Source organism: Rhinoderma darwinii, chromosome 7, assembly GCF_050947455.1.
Source record: "Rhinoderma darwinii isolate aRhiDar2 chromosome 7, aRhiDar2.hap1, whole genome shotgun sequence".
Taxonomy (NCBI): Eukaryota; Metazoa; Chordata; class Amphibia; order Anura; family Rhinodermatidae; genus Rhinoderma; species Rhinoderma darwinii.
Genome location: NC_134693.1, coordinates 48,484,917 through 48,500,945, shown reverse-complemented (window position 1 = coordinate 48,500,945; position 16,029 = coordinate 48,484,917). Strand labels below are relative to the sequence as shown.

At 40.6% G+C, this 16,029-nt stretch overlaps 13 non-coding genes across 13 annotated transcripts; all 13 read left to right on the top strand.

The window, feature by feature from the left end:
• Positions 1-522: 522 nt before the first annotated feature.
• TRNAF-GAA (transfer RNA phenylalanine (anticodon GAA)) lies at positions 523-595 on the top strand. The gene has a single exon. It is a non-coding gene; the product is annotated as a tRNA-Phe (tRNA).
• A 1,166-nt stretch (positions 596-1,761) lies between these two features.
• On the top strand, positions 1,762-1,834 carry TRNAF-GAA (transfer RNA phenylalanine (anticodon GAA)). Its single transcript has one exon. It is a non-coding gene; the product is annotated as a tRNA-Phe (tRNA).
• Positions 1,835-2,182: 348 nt separating this feature from the next.
• Positions 2,183-2,255, top strand: TRNAF-GAA (transfer RNA phenylalanine (anticodon GAA)). Its single transcript has one exon. It is a non-coding gene; the product is annotated as a tRNA-Phe (tRNA).
• Positions 2,256-2,870: 615 nt separating this feature from the next.
• Positions 2,871-2,943, top strand: TRNAF-GAA (transfer RNA phenylalanine (anticodon GAA)). Its single transcript has one exon. It is a non-coding gene; the product is annotated as a tRNA-Phe (tRNA).
• A 348-nt stretch (positions 2,944-3,291) lies between these two features.
• TRNAF-GAA (transfer RNA phenylalanine (anticodon GAA)) lies at positions 3,292-3,364 on the top strand. Its single transcript has one exon. It is a non-coding gene; the product is annotated as a tRNA-Phe (tRNA).
• A 615-nt stretch (positions 3,365-3,979) lies between these two features.
• On the top strand, positions 3,980-4,052 carry TRNAF-GAA (transfer RNA phenylalanine (anticodon GAA)). Its single transcript has one exon. It is a non-coding gene; the product is annotated as a tRNA-Phe (tRNA).
• A 2,608-nt stretch (positions 4,053-6,660) lies between these two features.
• On the top strand, positions 6,661-6,733 carry TRNAF-GAA (transfer RNA phenylalanine (anticodon GAA)). The gene has a single exon. It is a non-coding gene; the product is annotated as a tRNA-Phe (tRNA).
• Positions 6,734-7,081: 348 nt separating this feature from the next.
• Positions 7,082-7,154, top strand: TRNAF-GAA (transfer RNA phenylalanine (anticodon GAA)). The gene has a single exon. It is a non-coding gene; the product is annotated as a tRNA-Phe (tRNA).
• A 339-nt stretch (positions 7,155-7,493) lies between these two features.
• TRNAF-GAA (transfer RNA phenylalanine (anticodon GAA)) lies at positions 7,494-7,566 on the top strand. The gene has a single exon. It is a non-coding gene; the product is annotated as a tRNA-Phe (tRNA).
• A 615-nt stretch (positions 7,567-8,181) lies between these two features.
• On the top strand, positions 8,182-8,254 carry TRNAF-GAA (transfer RNA phenylalanine (anticodon GAA)). Its single transcript has one exon. It is a non-coding gene; the product is annotated as a tRNA-Phe (tRNA).
• A 1,165-nt stretch (positions 8,255-9,419) lies between these two features.
• On the top strand, positions 9,420-9,492 carry TRNAF-GAA (transfer RNA phenylalanine (anticodon GAA)). The gene has a single exon. It is a non-coding gene; the product is annotated as a tRNA-Phe (tRNA).
• A 1,557-nt stretch (positions 9,493-11,049) lies between these two features.
• TRNAF-GAA (transfer RNA phenylalanine (anticodon GAA)) lies at positions 11,050-11,122 on the top strand. Its single transcript has one exon. It is a non-coding gene; the product is annotated as a tRNA-Phe (tRNA).
• A 4,370-nt stretch (positions 11,123-15,492) lies between these two features.
• On the top strand, positions 15,493-15,565 carry TRNAF-GAA (transfer RNA phenylalanine (anticodon GAA)). The gene has a single exon. It is a non-coding gene; the product is annotated as a tRNA-Phe (tRNA).
• The last annotated feature ends 464 nt before the right edge of the window (positions 15,566-16,029 follow it).

Sequence of the window (16,029 nt, the reverse complement as noted above, 5' to 3'; positions counted from 1 at the left end):
AGTGTTACGATTTTACATTATGTTGCGGCAACTCTTTATCCATCCAAAAGTGAGAAAGGACAGCCTGTAAAGATCCGGAGTCGCAAAAAATATCAAGATCTTAAAGTGCGTAAGCCGAAATAGCTCAGTTGGGAGAGCGTTAGACTGAAGATCTAAAGGTCCCGGGTTTCGGCAGTTACTATTTTACTTATAACTAAGAATCGTGTCCCAGAAAAATCTAAATTCTTTGGGATTTTGGGGTGTCTCAAAGCTTCCCTTCTCCCCGGATGTTTCGTCTCTGGATTCCCCAGGGCTGAATGTCGGGTTCCGCTGAGCACATTTCCTCTCCTTGCTTGCTGTAAGTTTTAATGGTCAAAGTACTATTTTAATCTACAATTTCTGATTGTAACAAAAGCTCCCTTTTTATTAAAGTGTTACGATTTTACATTATGTTGCGACAACTCTTTATCCATCCAAAAGTGAGAAAGGACAGCCTGTAAAGATCCGGAGTCGCAAAAAATATCAAGATCTTAAAGTGCATAAGCCGAAATAGCTCAGTTGGGAGAGCGTTAGACTGAAGATCTAAAGGTCCCTGGTTCGATCCCGGGTTTCGGCAGGAACTACTTTTCTTATAACTATGAATCGTGTCACAGAATAATCTAAATTCTTTGGGATTTTGGGGTGTCTCAAAGCTTCCCTTCTCCCCGGATGTTTCGTCTCTGGATTCCCCAGGGCTGAATGTCGGGTTCCGCTGAGCACATTTCCTCTCCTTGCTTGCTGTAAGTTTTAATGGTCAAAGTACTATTTTATTCTACAATTTCTGATTGTAACAAAAGCTCCCTTTTTATTAAAGTGTTACGATTTTACATTATGCTGCGACAACTCTTTATCCATCCAAAAGTGAGAAAGGACAGCCTGTAAAGATCCGGAGTTGCAAAAAATATCAAGATCTTAAAGTGCGTAAGCCGAAATAGCTCAGTTGGGAGAGCGTTAGACTGAAGATCTAAAGGTCCCGGGTTTCGGCAGTTACTATTTTACTTATAACTAAGAATCGTGTCCCAGAAAAATCTAAATTCTTTGGGATTTTGCGGTGTCTCAAAGCTTCCCTTCTCCGCGGATGTTTAGTCACTGGATTCCCCAGGGCTGAATGTCGGGTTCCGCTGAGCACATTTCCTCTCCTTGCTTGCTGTAAGTTTTAATGGTCAAAGTACTATTTTAACCTACAATTTCTGATTGTAACAAAAGCTCCCTTTTTATTAAAGTGTTACGATTTTACATTATGTTGCGGCAACTCTTTATCCATCCAAAAGTGAGAAAGGACAGCCTGTAAAGATCCGGAGTCGCAAAAAATATTAAGATCTTAAAGTGCGTAAGCCGAAATAGCTCAGTTGGGAGAGCGTTAGACTGAAGATCTAAAGGTCCCGGGTTTCGGCAGTTACTATTTTACTTATAACTAAGAATCGTGTCCCAGAAAAATCTAAATTCTTTGGGATTTTGGGGTGTCTCAAAGCTTCCCTTCTCCCCGGATGTTTCGTCTCTGGATTCCCCAGGGCTGAATGTCGGGTTCCGCTGAGCACATTTCCTCTCCTTGCTTGCTGTAAGTTTTAATGGTCAAAGTACTATTTTAATCTACAATTTCTGATTGTAACAAAAGCTCCCTTTTTATTAAAGTGTTACGATTTTACATTATGTTGCGACAACTCTTTATCCATCCAAAAGTGAGAAAGGACAGCCTGTAAAGATCCGGAGTCGCAAAAAATATCAAGATCTTAAAGTGCATAAGCCGAAATAGCTCAGTTGGGAGAGCGTTAGACTGAAGATCTAAAGGTCCCTGGTTCGATCCCGGGTTTTGGCAGGAACTACTTTTCTTATAACTATGAATCGTGTCACAGAATAATCTAAATTCTTTGGGATTTTGGGGTGTCTCAAAGCTTCCCTTCTCCCCGGATGTTTCGTCTCTGGATTCCCCAGGGCTGAATGTCGGGTTCCGCTGAGCAGATTTCCTCTCCTTGCTTGCTGTAAGTTTTAATGGTCAAAGTACTATTTTATTCTACAATTTCTGATTGTAACAAAAGCTCCCTTTTTATTAAAGTGTTACGATTTTACATTATGTTGCGACAACTCTTTATCCATCCAAAAGTGAGAAAGGACAGCCTGTAAAGATCCGGAGTTGCAAAAAATATCAAGATCTTAAAGTGCGTAAGCCGAAATAGCTCAGTTGGGAGAGCGTTAGACTGAAGATCTAAAGGTCCCTGGTTCGATCCCGGATTTCGGCAGGTACTGCTTTTCTTATAACTATGAATCGTGTCACAGAATAATCTAAATTCTTTGGGATTTTGGGGTGTCTCAAAGCTTCCCTTCTCCCCGGATGTTTCGTCTCTGGATTCCCCAGGGCTGAATGTCGGGTTCCGCTGAGCACATTTCCTCTCCTTGCTTGCTGTAAGTTTTAATGGTCAAAGTACTATTTTAATCTACAATTTCTGATTGTAACAAAAGCTCCCTTTTTATTAAAGTGTTACGATTTTACATTATGTTGCGGCAACTCTTTATCCATCCAAAAGTGAGAAAGGACAGCCTGTAAATATCCGGAGTCGCAAAAAATTTTGGGGTGTCTCAATGCTTCCCTTCTCCCCGGATGTTTAGTCTCTGGATTCCCCAGGGCTGAATGTCGGGTTCCGCTGAGCACATTTCCTCTCCTTGCTTGGTGTAAGTTTTAATGGTCAAAGTACTATTTTAATCTACAATTTCTGATTGTAACAAAAGCTCCCTTTTTATTAAAGTGTTAAGATTTTACATTATGTTGCGACAACTCTTTATCCATCCAAAAGTGAGAAAGGACAGCCTGTAAAGATCCGGAGTCGCAAAAAATATCAAGATCTCAAAGAGCATAAGCCGAAATAGCTCAGTTGGGAGAGCGTTAGACTGAACATCTAAAGGTCCCTGGTTCGATCCCGGGTTTCGGCAGGTACTACTTTTCTTATAACTATGAATCGTGTCACAGAATAATCTAAATTCTTTGGGATTTTGGGGTGTCTCAAAGCTTCCCTTCTCCCCGGATGTTTCGTCTCTGGATTCCCCAGGGCTGAATGTCGGGTTCCGCTGAGCACATTTCCTCTCCTTGCTTGCTGTAAGTTTTAATGGTCAAAGTACTATTTTATTCTACAATTTCTGATTGTAACAAAAGCTCCCTTTTTATTAAAGTGTTACGATTTTACATTATGTTGCGACAACTCTTTATCCATCCAAAAGTGAGAAAGGATAGCCTGTAAAGATCCGGAGTTGCAAAAAATATCAAGATCTTAAAGTGCGTAAGCCGAAATAGCTCAGTTGGGAGAGCGTTAGACTGAAGATCTAAAGGTCCCTGGTTCGATCCTGGGTTTCGGCAGGTACTGCTTTTCTTATAACTATGAATCGTGTCACAGAATAATCTAAATTCTTTGGGATTTTGGGGTGTCTCAAAGCTTCCCTTCTCCCCGGATGTTTCGTCTCTGGATTCCCCAGGGCTGAATGTCGGGTTCCGCTGAGCACATTTCCTCTCCTTGCTTGCTGTAAGTTTTAATGGTCAAAGTACTATTTTAATCTAGAAATTCTGATTGTAACAAAAGCTCCCTTTTTATTAAAGTGTTACGATTTTACATTATGTTTCGACAACTCTTTATCCATCCAAAAGTGAGAAAGGACAGCCTGTAAAGATCCGGAGTCGCAAAAATTTTTGGGGTGTCTCAAAGCTTCCCTTCTCCCCGGATGTTTAGTCTCTGAATTCCCCAGGGCTGAATGTCGGGTTCCGCTCAGCACATTTCCTCTCCTTGCTTGCTGTAAGTTTTAATGGTCAAAGTACTATTTTAATCTACAATTTCTGATTGTAACAAAAGCTCCCTTTTTATTAAAGTGTTACGATTTTACATTATGTTGCGACAACTCTTTATCCATCCAAAAGTGAGAAAGGACAGCCTGTTATGATCCGGAGTCGCAAAAAATATCAAGATTTTAAAGTGCGTAAGCCGAAATAGCTCAGTTGGGAGAGCGTTAGACTGAAGATCTAAAGGTCCCTGGTTAGATCCTGGGTTTCGGCAGGTACTACTTTTCTTATAACTATGAATCGTGTCCCAGAATAATCTAAATTCTTTGGGATTTTGGGGTGTCTCAAAGCTTCCCTTCTCCCCGGATGTTTAGTCTCTGGATTCCCCAGGGCTGAATGTCGGGTTCCGCTGAGCACATTTCCTCTCCTTGCTTGCTGTAAGTTTTAATGGTCAAAGTACTATTTTAATCTACAATTTCTGATTGTAACAAAAGCTCCCTTTTTATTAAAGTGTTACGATTTTACATTATGTTTCGACAACTCTTTATCCATCCAAAAGTGAGAAAGGACAGCCTGTAAAGATCCGGAGTCGCAAAAAATTTTGGGGTGTCTCAAAGCTTCCCTTCTCCCCGGATGTTTAGTCTCTGGATTCCCCAGGGCTGAATGTCGGGTTCCGCTGAGCACATTTCCTCTCCTTGCTTGCTGTAAGTTTTAATGGTCAAAGTACTATTTTAATCTACAATTTCTGATTGTAACAAAAGTTCCCTTTTTATTAAAGTGTTACGATTTTACATTATGTTGCGGCAACTCTTTATCCATCCAAAAGTGAGAAAGGACAGCCTGTAAAGATCCGGAGTCGCAAAAAATTTTGGGGTGTCTCAAAGCTTCCCTTCTCCCCGGATGTTTAGTCTCTGGATTCCCCAGGGCTGAATGTCGGGTTCCGCTGAGCACATTTCCTCTCCTTGCTTGCTGTAAGTTTTAATGGTCAAAGTACTATTTTAATCTACAATTTCTGATTGTAACAAAAGTTCCCTTTTTATTAAAGTGTTACGATTTTACATTATGTTGCGACAACTCTTTTGAATCGTGTCACAGAATAATCTAAATTCTTTGGGATTTTGGGGTGTCTCAAAGCTTCCCTTCTCCCCGGATGTTTAGTCTCTGGATTCCCCAGGGCTGAATGTCGGGTTCCGCTGAGCACATTTCCTCTCCTTGCTTGCTGTAAATTTTAATGGTCAAAGTACTATTTTAATCTACAATTTCTGATTGTAACAAAAGCTCCCTTTTTATTAAAGTGTTACGATTTTACATTATGTTGCGGCAACTCTTTATCCATCCAAAAGTGAGAAAGGACAGCCTGTAAATATCCGGAGTCGCAAAAAATTTTGGGGTGTCTCAAAGCTTCCCTTCTCCCCGGATGTTTAGTCTCTGGATTCCCCAGGCTGAATGTCGGGTTCCGCTGAGCACATTTCCTCTCCTTGCTTGCTGTAAGTTTTAATGGTCAAAGTACTATTTTAATCTACAATTTCTGATTGTAACAAAAGCTCCCTTTTTATATAAAGTGTTACGATTTTACATTATGTTGCGGCAACTCTTTATCCATCCAAAAGTGAGAAAGGACAGCCTGTAAATATCCGGAGTCGCAAAAAATTTTGGGGTGTCTCAAAGCTTCCCTTCTCCCCGGATGTTTAGTCTCTGGATTCCCCAGGGCTGAATGTCGGGTTCCGCTGAGCAGATTTCCTCTCCTTGCTTGCTGTAAGTTTTAATGGTCAAAGTACTATTTTAATCTACAATTTCTGATTGTAACAAAAGCTCCCTTTTTATTAAAGTGTTACGATTTTACATTATGTTGCGGCAACTCTTTATCCATCCAAAAGTGAGAAAGGACAGCCTGTAAATATCTGGAGTCGCAAAAAATTTTGGGGTGTCTCAAAGCTTCCCTTCTCCCCGGATGTTTAGTCTCTGGATTCCCAGGGCTGAATGTCGGGTTCCGCTGAGCACATTTCCTCTCCTTGCTTGCTGTAAGTTTTAATGGTCAAAGTACTATTTTAATCTACAATTTCTGATTGTAACAAAAGCTCCCTTTTTATTAAAGTGTTACGATTTTACATTATGTTGCGGCAACTCTTTATCCATCCAAAAGTGAGAAAGGACAGCCTGTAAATATCCGGAGTCGCAAAAAATTTTGGGGTGTCTCAAAGCTTCCCTTCTCCCCGGATGTTTAGTCTCTGGATTCCCCAGGGCTGAATGTCGGGTTCCGCTGAGCACATTTCCTCTCCTTGCTTGCTGTAAGTTTTAATGGTCAAAGTACTATTTTAATCTACAATTTCTGATTGTAACAAAAGCTCCCTTTTTATTAAAGTGTTACGATTTTACATTATGTTGCGACAACTCTTTATCCATCCAAAAGTGAGAAAGGACAGCCTGTAAAGATCCGGAGTCGCAAAAAATATCAAGATCTTAAAGTGCGTAAGCCGAAATAGCTCAGTTGGGAGAGCGTTAGACTGAAGATCTAAAGGTCCCGGGTTTCGGCAGTTACTATTTTACTTATAACTAAGAATCGTGTCCCAGAAAAATCTAAATTCTTTGGGATTTTGGGGAGTCTCAAAGCTTCCCTTCTCCCCGGATGTTTAGTGACTGGATTCCCCAGGGCTGAATGTCGGGTTCCGCTGAGCACATTTCCTCTCCTTGCTTGCTGTAAGTTTTAATGGTCAAAGTACTATTTTAATCTACAATTTCTGATTGTAACAAAAGCTCCCTTTTTATTAAAGTGTTACGATTTTACATTATGTTGCGACAACTCTTTATCCATCCAAAAGTGAGAAAGGACAGCCTGTAAAGATCCGGAGTCGCAAAAAATATCAAGATCTTAAAGTGCGAAAGCCGAAATAGCTCAGTTGGGAGAGCGTTAGACTGAAGATCTAAAGGTTCCTGGTTCAATCCCGGGTTTCGGCAGGTACTACTTTTCTAATAACTATGAATCGTGTCCCAGAATAATCTAAATTCTTTGGGATTTTGGGGTGTCTCAAAGCTTCCCTTCTCCCCGGATGTTTAGTCTCTGGATTCCCCAGGGCTGAATGTCGGGTTCCGCTGAGCACATTTCCTCTCCTTGCTTGCTGTAAGTTTTAATGGTCAAAGTACTATTTTAATCTACAATTTCTGATTGTAACAAAAGCTCCCTTTTTATTAAAGTGTTACGATTTTACATTATGTTGCGACAACTCTTTATCCATCCAAAAGTTAGAAAGGACAGCCTGTAAAGATCCGGAGTCGCAAAAAATATCAAGATCTTAAAGTGCGTAAGCCGAAATAGCTCAGTTGGGAGAGCGTTAGACTGAAGATCTAAAGGTCCCTGGTTCAATCCCGGGTTTCGGCAGGTACTACTTTTCTTATAACTATGAATCGTGTCACAGAATAATCTAAATTCTTTGGGATTTTGGGGTGTCTCAAAGCTTCCCTTCTCCCCGGATGTTTAGTCTCTGGATTCCCCAGGGCTGAATGTCGGGTTCCGCTGAGCACATTTCCTCTCCTTGCTTGCTGTAAGTTTTAATGGTCAAAGTACTATTTTAATCTACAATTTCTGATTGTAACAAAAGCTCCCTTTTTATTAAAGTGTTACGATTTTACATTATGTTGCGGCAACTCTTTATCCATCCAAAAGTGAGAAAGGACAGCCTGTAAAGGCGCAAAAAATATCAAGATCTAAAGTGCATAAGCCGAAATAGCTCAGTTGGGAGAGCGTTAGACTGAAGATCTAAAGGTCCCTGGTTCAATCCCGGGTTTCGGCAGGTACTACTTTTCTTATAACTATGAATCGTGTCACAGAATATTCTAAATTCTTTGGGATTTTGGGGTGTCTCAAAGCTTCCCTTCTCCCCGGATGTTTAGTCTCTGGATTCCCCAGGGCTGAATGTCGGGTTCCGCTGAGCACATTTCCTCTCCTTGCTTGCTGTAAGTTTTAATGGTCAAAGTACTATTTTAATCTACAATTTCTGATTGTAATAAAAGCTCCCTTTTTATTAAAGTGTTACGATTTTACATTATGTTGCGGCAACTCTTTATCCATCCAAAAGTGAGAAAGGACAGCCTGTAAATATCCGGAGTCGCAAAAAATTTTGGGGTGTCTCAAAGCTTCCCTTCTCCCCGGATGTTTAGTCTCTGGATTCCCCAGGGCTGAATGTCGGGTTCCGCTGAGCACATTTCCTCTCCTTGCTTGCTGTAAGTTTTAATGGTCAAAGTACTATTTTAATCTACAATTTCTGATTGTAACAAAAGCTCCCTTTTTATTAAAGTGTTACGATTTTACATTATGTTGCGACAACTCTTTATCCATCCAAAAGTGAGAAAGGACAGCCTGTAAAGATCCGGAGTCGCAGAAAATGTCAAGATCTTAAAGTGCATAAGCCGAAATAGCTCAGTTGGGAGAGTGTTAGACTGAAGATCTAAAGGTCCCTGGTTCGATCCCGGGTTTCGGCAGGTACTACTTTTCTAATAACTAAGAATCGTGTCCCAGAAAAATCTAAATTCTTTGAAATTTTGGGGTGTATCAAAGCTTCCCTTCTCCCCGGATGTTTAGTCACTGGATTCCCCAGGGCTGAATGTCGGGTTCCGCTGAGCACATTTCCTCTCCTTGCTTGCTGTAAGTTTTAATGGTCAAAGTACTATTTTAACCTACAATTTCTGATTGTAACAAAAGCTCCCTTTTTATTAAAGTGTTACGATTTTACATTATGTTGCGGCAACTCTTTATCCATCCAAAAGTGAGAAAGGACAGCCTGTAAAGATCCGGAGTCGCAAAAAATATCAAGATCTTAAAGTGCGTAAGCCGAAATAGCTCAGTTGGGAAAGCGTTAGACTGAAGATCTAAAGGTCCCGGGTTTCGGCAGTTACTATTTTACTTATAACTAAGAATCGTGTCCCAGAAAAATCTAAATTCTTTGGGATTTTGGGGTGTCTCAAAGCTTCCCTTCTCCGCGGATGTTTAGTCACTGGATTCCCCAGGGCTGAATGTCGGGTTCCGCTGAGCACATTTCCTCTCCTTGCTTGCTGTAAGTTTTAATGGTCAAAGTACTATTTTAACCTACAATTTCTGATTGTAACAAAAGCTCCCTTTTTATTAAAGTGTTACGATTTTACATTATGTTGCGGCAACTCTTTATCCATCCAAAAGTGAGAAAGGACAGCCTGTAAAGATCCGGAGTCGCAAAAAATATCAAGATCTTAAAGTGCGTAAGCCGAAATAGCTCAGTTGGGAGAGCGTTAGACTGAAGATCTAAAGGTCCCGGGTTTCGGCAGTTACTATTTTACTTATAACTAAGAATCGTGTCCCAGAAAAATCTAAATTCTTTGGGATTTTGGGGTGTCTCAAAGCTTCCCTTCTCCCCGGATGTTTAGTCACTGGATTCCCCAGGGCTGAATGTCGGGTTCCGCTGAGCACATTTCCTCTCCTTGCTTGCTGTAAGTTTTAATGGTCAAAGTACTATTTTAATCTACAATTTCTGATTGTAACAAAAGCTCCCTTTTTATTAAAGTGTTACGATTTTACATTATGTTGCGGCAACTCTTTATCCATCCAAAAGTGAGAAAGGACAGCCTGTAAAGATCCGGAGTCGCAAAAAATATCAAGATCTAAAGTGCATAAGCCGAAATAGCTCAGTTGGGAGAGCGTTAGACTGAAGATCTAAAGGTCCCTGGTTCAATCCCGGGTTTCGGCAGGTACTACTTTTCTTATAACTATGAATCGTGTCACAGAATAATCTAAATTCTTTGGGATTTTGGGGTGTCTCAAAGCTTCCCTTCTCCCCGGATGTTTAGTCTCTGGATTCCCCAGGGCTGAATGTCGGGTTCCGCTGAGCACATTTCCTCTCCTTGCTTGCTGTAAGTTTTAATGGTCAAAGTACTATTTTAATCTACAATTTCTGATTGTAACAAAAGCTCCCTTTTTATTAAAGTGTTACGATTTTACATTATGTTGCGGCAACTCTTTATCCATCCAAAAGTGAGAAAGGACAGCCTGTAAATATCCGGAGTCGCAAAAAATTTTGGGGTGTCTCAAAGCTTCCCTTCTCCCCGGATGTTTAGTCTCTGGATTCCCCAGGGCTGAATGTCGGGTTCCGCTGAGCACATTTCCTCTCCTTGCTTGCTGTAAGTTTTAATGGTCAAAGTACTATTTTAATCTACAATTTCTGATTGTAACAAAAGCTCCCTTTTTATTAAAGTGTTACGATTTTACATTATGTTGCGGCAACTCTTTATCCATCCAAAAGTGAGAAAGGACAGCCTGTAAATATCCGGAGTCGCAAAAAATTTTGGGGTGTCTCAAAGCTTCCCTTCTCCCCGGATGTTTAGTCTCTGGATTCCCCAGGGCTGAATGTCGGGTTCCGCTGAGCAGATTTCCTCTCCTTGCTTGCTGTAAGTTTTAATGGTCAAAGTACTATTTTAATCTACAATTTCTGATTGTAACAAAAGCTCCCTTTTTATTAAAGTGTTACGATTTTACATTATGTTGCGGCAACTCTTTATCCATCCAAAAGTGAGAAAGGACAGCCTGTAAATATCCGGAGTCGCAAAAAATTTTGGGGTGTCTCAAAGCTTCCCTTCTCCCCGGATGTTTAGTCTCTGGATTCCCCAGGGCTGAATGTCGGGTTCCGCTGAGCACATTTCCTCTCCTTGCTTGCTGTAAGTTTTAATGGTCAAAGTACTATTTTAATCTACAATTTCTGATTGTAACAAAAGCTCCCTTTTTATTAAAGTGTTACGATTTTACATTATGTTGCGGCAACTCTTTATCCATCCAAAAGTGAGAAAGGACAGCCTGTAAAGATCCGGAGTCGCAAAAAATATCAAGATGTTAAAGTGCGTAAGCCGAAATAGCTCAGTTGGGAGAGCGTTAGACTGAAGATCTAAAGGTCCCGGGTTTCGGCAGTTACTATTTTACTTATAACTAAGAATCGTGTCCCAGAAAAATCTAAATTCTTTGGGATTTTGGGGTGTCTCAAAGCTTCCCTTCTCCCCGGATGTTTAGTCACTGGATTCCCCAGGGCTGAATGTCGGGTTCCGCTGAGCACATTTCCTCTCCTTGCTTGCTGTAAGTTTTAATGGTCAAAGTACTATTTTAATCTACAATTTCTGATTGTAACAAAAGCTCCCTTTTTATTAAAGTGTTACGATTTTACATTATGTTGCGGCAACTCTTTATCCATCCAAAAGTGAGAAAGGACAGCCTGTAAAGATCCGGAGTCGCAAAAAATATCAAGATCTAAAGTGCATAAGCCGAAATAGCTCAGTTGGGAGAGCGTTAGACTGAAGATCTAAAGGTCCCTGGTTCAATCCCGGGTTTCGGCAGGTACTACTTTTCTTATAACTATGAATCGTGTCACAGAATAATCTAAATTCTTTGGGATTTTGGGGTGTCTCAAAGCTTCCCTTCTCCCCGGATGTTTAGTCTCTGGATTCCCCAGGGCTGAATGTCGGGTTCCGCTGAGCACATTTCCTCTCCTTGCTTGCTGTAAGTTTTAATGGTCAAAGTACTATTTTAATCTACAATTTCTGATTGTAACAAAAGCTCCCTTTTTATTAAAGTGTTACGATTTTACATTATGTTGCGGCAACTCTTTATCCATCCAAAAGTGAGAAAGGACAGCCTGTAAATATCCGGAGTCGCAAAAATTTTTGGGGTGTCTCAAAGCTTCCCTTCTCCCCGGATGTTTAGTCTCTGGATTCCCCAGGGCTGAATGTCGGGTTCCGCTGAGCACATTTCCTCTCCTTGCTTGCTGTAAGTTTTAATGGTCAAAGTACTATTTTAATCTACAATTTCTGATTGTAACAAAAGCTCCCTTTTTATTAAAGTGTTACGATTTTACATTATGTTGCGGCAACTCTTTATCCATCCAAAAGTGAGAAAGGACAGCCTGTAAATATCCGGAGTCGCAAAAAATTTTGGGGTGTCTCAAAGCTTCCCTTCTCCCCGGATGTTTAGTCTCTGGATTCCCCAGGGCTGAATGTCGGGTTCCGCTGAGCAGATTTCCTCTCCTTGCTTGCTGTAAGTTTTAATGGTCAAAGTACTATTTTAATCTACAATTTCTGATTGTAACAAAAGCTCCCTTTTTATTAAAGTGTTACGATTTTACATTATGTTGCGGCAACTCTTTATCCATCCAAAAGTGAGAAAGGACAGCCTGTAAATATCTGGAGTCGCAAAAAATTTTGGGGTGTCTCAAAGCTTCCCTTCTCCCCGGATGTTTAGTCTCTGGATTCCCCAGGGCTGAATGTCGGGTTCCGCTGAGCACATTTCCTCTCCTTGCTTGCTGTAAGTTTTAATGGTCAAAGTACTATTTTAATCTACAATTTCTGATTGTAACAAAAGCTCCCTTTTTATTAAAGTGTTACGATTTTACATTATGTTGCGGCAACTCTTTATCCATCCAAAAGTGAGAAAGGACAGCCTGTAAATATCCGGAGTCGCAAAAAATTTTGGGGTGTCTCAAAGCTTCCCTTCTCCCCGGATGTTTAGTCTCTGGATTCCCCAGGGCTGAATGTCGGGTTCCGCTGAGCACATTTCCTCTCCTTGCTTGCTGTAAGTTTTAATGGTCAAAGTACTATTTTAATCTACAATTTCTGATTGTAACAAAAGCTCCCTTTTTATTAAAGTGTTACGATTTTACATTATGTTGCGGCAACTCTTTATCCATCCAAAAGTGAGAAAGGACAGCCTGTAAATATCCGGAGTCGCAAAAAATTTTGGGGTGTCTCAAAGCTTCCCTTCTCCCCGGATGTTTAGTCTCTGGATTCCCCAGGGCTAAATGTCGGGTTCCGCTGAGCACATTTCCTCTCCTTGCTTGCTGTAAGTTTTAATGGTCAAAGTACTATTTTAATCTACAATTTCTGATTGTAACAAAAGCTCCCTTTTTATTAAAGTGTTACGATTTTACATTATGTTGCGGCAACTCTTTATCCATCCAAAAGTGAGAAAGGACAGCCTGTAAAGATCCGGAGTCGAAAAAAATATCAAGATCTTAAAGTGCGTAAGCCGAAATAGCTCAGTTGGGAGAGCGTTAGACTGAAGATCTAAAGGTCCCGGGTTTCGGCAGTTACTATTTTACTTATAACTAAGAATCGTGTCCCAGAAAAATCTAAATTCTTTGGGATTTTGGGGTGTCTCAAAGCTTCCCTTCTCCCCGGATGTTTAGTCACTGGATTCCCCAGGGCTGAATGTCGGGTTCCGCTGAGCACATTTCCTCTCCTTGCTTGCTGTAAGTTTTAATGGTCAAAGTACTATTTTAATCTACAATTTCTGATTGTAACAAAAGCTCCCTTTTTATTAAAGTGTTACGATTTTACATTATGTTGCGGCAACTCTTTATCCATCCAAAAGTGAGAAAGGACAGCCTGTAAATATCTGGAGTCGCAAAAAATTTTGGGGTGTCTCAAAGCTTCCCTTCTCCCCGGATGTTTAGTCTCTGGATTCCCCAGGGCTGAATGTCGGGTTCCGCTGAGCACATTTCCTCTCCTTGCTTGCTGTAAGTTTTAATGGTCAAAGTACTATTTTAATCTACAATTTCTGATTGTAACAAAAGCTCCCTTTTTATTAAAGTGTTACGATTTTACATTATGTTGCGGCAACTCTTTATCCATCCAAAAGTGAGAAAGGACAGCCTGTAAATATCCGGAGTCGCAAAAAATTTTGGGGTGTCTCAAAGCTTCCCTTCTCCCCGGATGTTTAGTCTCTGGATTCCCCAGGGCTGAATGTCGGGTTCCGCTGAGCACATTTCCTCTCCTTGCTTGCTGTAAGTTTTAATGGTCAAAGAACTATTTTAATCTACAATTTCTGATTGTAACAAAAGCTCCCTTTTTATTAAAGTGTTACGATTTTACATTATGTTGCGGCAACTCTTTATCCATCCAAAAGTGAGAAAGGACAGCCTGTAAATATCCGGAGTCGCAAAAAATTTTGGGGTGTCTCAAAGCTTCCCTTCTCCCCGGATGTTTAGTCTCTGGATTCCCCAGGGCTAAATGTCGGGTTCCGCTGAGCACATTTCCTCTCCTTGCTTGCTGTAAGTTTTAATGGTCAAAGTACTATTTTAATCTACAATTTCTGATTGTAACAAAAGCTCCCTTTTTATTAAAGTGTTACGATTTTACATTATGTTGCGGCAACTCTTTATCCATCCAAAAGTGAGAAAGGACAGCCTGTAAAGATCCGGAGTCGCAAAAAATATCAAGATCTTAAAGTGCGTAAGCCGAAATAGCTCAGTTGGGAGAGCGTTAGACTGAAGATCTAAAGGTCCCGGGTTTCGGCAGTTACTATTTTACTTATAACTAAGAATCGTGTCCCAGAAAAATCTAAATTCTTTGGGATTTTGGGGTGTCTCAAAGCTTCCCTTCTCCCCGGATGTTTAGTCACTGGATTCCCCAGGGCTGAATGTCGGGTTCCGCTGAGCACATTTCCTCTCCTTGCTTGCTGTAAGTTTTAATGGTCAAAGTACTATTTTAATCTACAATTTCTGATTGTAACAAAAGCTCCCTTTTTATTAAAGTGTTACGATTTTACATTATGTTGCGGCAACTCTTTATCCATCCAAAAGTGAGAAAGGACAGCCTGTAAAGATCCGGAGTCGCAAAAAATTTTGGGCTGTCTCAAAGCTTCCCTTCTCCCCGGATGTTTAGTCTCTGGATTCCCCAGGGCTGAATGTCGGGTTCCGCTGAGCACATTTCCTCTCCTTGCTTGCTGTAAGTTTTAATGGTCAAAGTACTATTTTAATCTACAATTTCTGATTGTAACAAAAGCTCCCTTTTTATTAAAGTGTTACGATTTTACATTATGTTGCGACAACTCTTTATCCATCCAAAAGTGAGAAAGGACAGCCTGTAAATATCCGGAGTCGCAAAAATTTTTGGGGTGTCTCAAAGCTTCCCTTCTCCCCGGATGTTTAGTCTCTGGATTCCCCAGGGCTGAATGTCGGGTTCCGCTGAGCACATTTCCTCTCCTTGCTTGCTGTAAGTTTTAATGGTCAAAGTACTATTTTAATCTACAATTTCTGATTGTAACAAAAGCTCCCTTTTTATTAAAGTGTTACGATTTTACATTATGTTGCGGCAAATCTTTATCCATCCAAAAGTGAGAAAGGACAGCCTGTAAATATCCGGAGTCGCAAAAAATTTTGGGGTGTCTCAAAGCTTCCCTTCTCCCCGGATGTTTAGTCTCTGGATTCCCCAGGGCTGAATGTCGGGTTCCGCTGAGCACATTTCCTCTCCTTGCTTGCTGTAAGTTTTAATGGTCAAAGTACTATTTTAATCTACAATTTCTGATTGTAACAAAAGCTCCCTTTTTATTAAAGTGTTACGATTTTACATTATGTTGCGGCAACTCTTTATCCATCCAAAAGTGAGAAAGGACAGCCTGTAAATATCCGGAGTCGCAAAAAATTTTGGGGTGTCTCAAAGCTTCTCTTCTCCCCGGATGTTTAGTCTCTTGATTCCCCAGGGCTGAATGTCGGGTTCCGCTGAGCACATTTCCTCTCCTTGCTTGCTGTAAGTTTTAATGGTCAAAGTACTATTTTAATCTACAATTTCTGATTGTAACAAAAGCTCCCTTTTTATTAAAGTGTTACGATTTTACATTATGTTGCGACAACTCTTTATCCATCCAAAAGTGAGAAAGGACAGCCTGTAAAGATCCGGAGTCGCAGAAAATGTCAAGATCTTAAAGTGCATAAGCCGAAATAGCTCAGTTGGGAGAGCGTTAGACTGAAGATCTAAAGGTCCCTGGTTCGATCCCGGGTTTCGGCAGGTACTACTTTTCTAATAACTAAGAATCGTGTCCCAGAAAAATCTAAATTCTTTGAAATTTTGGGGTGTATCAAAGCTTCCCTTCTCCCCGGATGTTTAGTCACTGGATTCCCCAGGGCTGAATGTCGGGTTCCGCTGAGCACATTTCCTCTCCTTGCTTGCTGTAAGTTTTAATGGTCAAAGTACTATTTTAATCTACAATTTCTGATTGTAACAAAAGCTCCCTTTTTATTAAAGTGTTACGATTTTACATTATGTTGCGGCAACTCTTTATCCATCCAAAAGTGAGAAAGGACAGCCTGTAAAGATCCGGAGTCGCAAAAAATATCAAGATCTAAAGTGCATAAGCCGAAATAGCTCAGTTGGGAGAGCGTTAGACTGAAGATCTAAAGGTCCCGGGTTTCGGCAGTTACTATTTTACTTATAACTAAGGATCGTGTCCCAGAAAAATCTAAATTCTTTGG